Source organism: Triticum aestivum, chromosome 6B, assembly GCF_018294505.1.
Source record: "Triticum aestivum cultivar Chinese Spring chromosome 6B, IWGSC CS RefSeq v2.1, whole genome shotgun sequence".
Lineage (NCBI taxonomy): Eukaryota > Viridiplantae > Streptophyta > Magnoliopsida > Poales > Poaceae > Triticum > Triticum aestivum.
The window spans coordinates 511,475,280-511,479,066 of record NC_057810.1 but is presented as its reverse complement, the minus strand read 5'-3'; positions in this window follow the sequence as shown (position 1 = coordinate 511,479,066).

The window sequence follows — 3,787 nt, the reverse complement described above, 5'->3', positions numbered from 1 at the left end:
CAGCTCCCTTACTGGGCAACCGCGGAGCAACCACCTACCTTGTGACTCATTAAGTCGTTTATTGACAAGCGCGATGTCCGCATCCGCAACATCGAGTTGCCTCTTCAGCTCGGCAACTCCATCAGTCCGGCTGACCACCGAACGTTCCGCCACCTGCATAGGAAAGGTGACATTGTATAACTGAGATTATGATCCTTGGCACGCTGTCGCTTTCGACAGCATACCAAGTCTCAGGGGCTACTATCTATACCGGGCGCACTCTATGTGCAAAACTGTCAAAAGGTATGTCATTTTTTGCGTACCTCAAACCCCGTCAGCAAACTTCCGATGGCCTCATACAACCCGCTCTCGGCGGATGAGATCCTTTCAATCACCGTACTCATTAATGTGCGGTGATCTTCTGAGATAGACGCCCTCTTGAGCAAATCCTACAGCTCCACCGGCCGTACTCCAGTGGGTGTCGAACTCCCCAGCCCCGCCGGACTCGGGGAGACCCTCCGTGACGACACCTCAGGGCCGTCCGCCCCGCCCGATGGGGCGGCAGATGGAGGCGTTTCGCTCTCCATCATCTCCGGACGAAGGTCCCCCGAAGATGAGCTCTGCTGAGATGGGCTGAGATCCAAACTACAAGGCGAAAACTTCGGTTACCCTTAGAGATAAAGCAGGGGTGTCCCCTATTACAAAATTCCCTCTTTTTACTTACGGCTCGCTAGAGGGCTGATTCCTCTGAGGAGACAGTGCGGCCGGGGCTCTTCCCGGCACGGGACCTTCCGGTGCAGATTTCTTTCCCCGTTTTGAGGCCTTGGCCTCCGGGTCTTCGGAAGCGGTCCTATTCTCCCCCTGGAAGGAGGGACTCTCGATTCCCCCCTTACTGAAATCCTCCTTGGCAGAGGTGGTAGTTTCCTTGTGCCCCCCTTCGCCCTCCTCCGAAGGTGCAACCTCCAACATTTTGATTAACACGGGATCCGGCGTGGTCTCTGGGAGGGGGGCCGGACACCGTATCAGTTTTGCTTGCGCTATCCACTCCTGTCCAAGGGATAGCTGGTTAAAAGGCAAACCCATGATAAATAAATGGACAATGTGTCCGGACACAGGGCTACTTACTTGAGTATCCGGGCGATTGCAGCTTAGGCCAGCATCCTCGGTCAAGTCCGGACGCATCTCTTGTGATCCGAAGAACAGTTTGTACATCTCCACGGGCGTCAAAACCATGAAGTGTTGGAGAGCCCGTGGCCCCTCCGGATTAAATTCCCACAGGCGGAGGGGGCGACGTTTGCAGGGCAGAAGGCTCCGAATCAGCATAACCTGTGCCACTACAACCAGATTGATCTCCCTTTCCTGGAGGCCTCGAATCCGGCCCTGCAACAGGGGTACGTCTTTGGACGGCCCCCAGTCGAGCCCCTTGTTGACCCATGACGTCAGCTGTTGTGGAGGGCCCGGGCGAAAAACGGGCGGCGGCCTCTGCCTGCTACCCCTGGGAGCGGTAATATAGAACCATTCCTGTTGCCACAAGCCGAGCTCCTCCTGAAAAGAGCCCTCGGGCCATGGAGCATCGGCCCTCTTGCTTATAACCGCCCCGCTGCACTCTGCCTAACGCCCCTCAATCATCTTCGGCTCCACGTTGAAGGTTTTGAGCCACAAGCCGAAGTGAGGGGTAGTGCGGAGGAAGGCTTTGCAGACAACAATGAATGATGAGATGTGGAGGATGGACTCCGGAGCCAAGTCGTGGAATTCCAGCCCATAGTAAAACATGAGCCCCCTCACGAAGGGATCCATCGGGAAGCCTAAACCCCGACGGAGGTGAGACACGAACACGACGCTCTTGCCGGGCTCAGGAGTTGGAATAACTTGCCCTCGGGCAGGCAACCTATGCGAAATCTCGTATGTCAAGTACCTGGCGTCTCTCAGCTTTAGCACGTCCTCTTCCGTGACGGAGGAGGGCATCCACCGGCCTCGTAGGTCGGAGTCGGACATTGTCGAAGGTCGAAGGTAGCCTAATCTGTATCCCTGGGTGTTGGAACTCGGGGCGAGGGGCGGATTCGATTGAGGATTGAAGAAAAAGAACGGGCCTTGGTCTCATTATAAAGAGGAAGAATACCAAGAGCCGTCCCCGTGACCGTTTGAAACCCGCCTTCGATGGAGGGGGCGTGGCAACGGGCGCGGTTGGGTTACCAATGTCCGTATTTATGAGAATCCCGGAATAAGGGGAACACGATCTCTGCTTCGACAAGACATGCCAAAGAAACCGCTTCGCTAAACACGCTGAGGTGGTACAATAAAAACGATTCAAGTAAAGGCTTGGTAGTGGTGTGACGTCACTCCACCAAATACGTCAGCAGATTGAACTTGTGTAAATATTATTCTCTCTACGGTGGTACGTGGAATTTATTTTGCAGAGCCGGACACTATCCTGGTGTTCACAATCTTCCATAAATTATTCGGAGGAGGAACCCGCCCTGCAATGCAGAAGACAATATGCGCGCCGGACTCGTCGTCATTGAAGCCTGGTTCAGGGGCTACTGAGGGAGTCCTGGAGTAGAGGGTGTCCGGATAGCCGAACTATCATCATCGACCGAACTCCAAGACTATGAAGATACAAGATTGAAGACTTCGTCCCGTGTCCGGATGGGACTTTCCTTGGCGTGGAAGGCAAGCTTGGCGATACGGATATGTAGATCTCCTACCATTGTAACTGACTCTATGTAACCCTAGCCCTCTCCGGTGTCTATATAAACCGGATGGCTTTAGTCCGTAGGACGAACAACAATCATACCATAGGCTAGCTTCTACGGTTTAGCCTCCTTGATCTCGTGGTAGATCTACTCTTGTAACACACATCATCAATATTAATCAACCAGGATGTAGGGTTTTACCTCCATCGAGAGGGCCCGAACCTGGGTAAAACATCATGTCCCTTGTCTCCTATTACCATCCGCCTAGACGCACAGTTCGGGACCCCCTACCCGAGATCCGCCAGTTTTGACACCGACAATAGTGCTACTAGTTGATGCAGATAGAAGCATGGTTATACTTGCCCAAGGACCAGATCCACCACACATAACCAGACCCTCGCAGATTGTACCCCTACCCAGTTGGACAGAGAACCAGCTACACCCCTTCTAACCCCAACCCCGGCAGATAGTAACCCAGTTCCAGTTGACACAACACCGTCTCCAGCAAAGAGCACCCAAACACGAGCAGTTAGTAAGGGAACTGCAGTGCCCAAAGCACGAGGACCACCACTCCGAAGCCCAACTCAACGCTTAAAGGAGAAGAAGATTTGTTCTCAGGTTAGGTTCTGTAGCTATGGTTCATACGCCTTTGCTCTTGCATTACTGTATTTACTCATACCAACTACTTTCAAATTTGAAGGATGGAATTGAAACTCCAATGGTGCAATAGGTATGTTTTAAACCAGTTTCTTTAACTGGTTTGCTGTTGTAACCTGCTCTATGTTGATTTCAGTTTCAATTGAATAAACAATTATGTTCTCATGTCATGCACATTACAAGTGTTGTTATTCCTCTATAGTTACCCACACTTATATTCTGTCTATTCTGCTTTGTCTTGAACAAATATTATTTGAATTGTGTCTCTATCTTGATTTGGCAACAAAAACTAGAATGATATAGACCATAAAGTGACCATGGTACATAGATATATGTTTGTTTCATGTTGTTATCCTGTCCACTTTACTACTGAACTCATTTACCAAAATGAGTTTCATATACAACATGGTAAACATGTGATGTGTCTGCTTGTTTCTCTTTTAGAATGCGGACAAAAT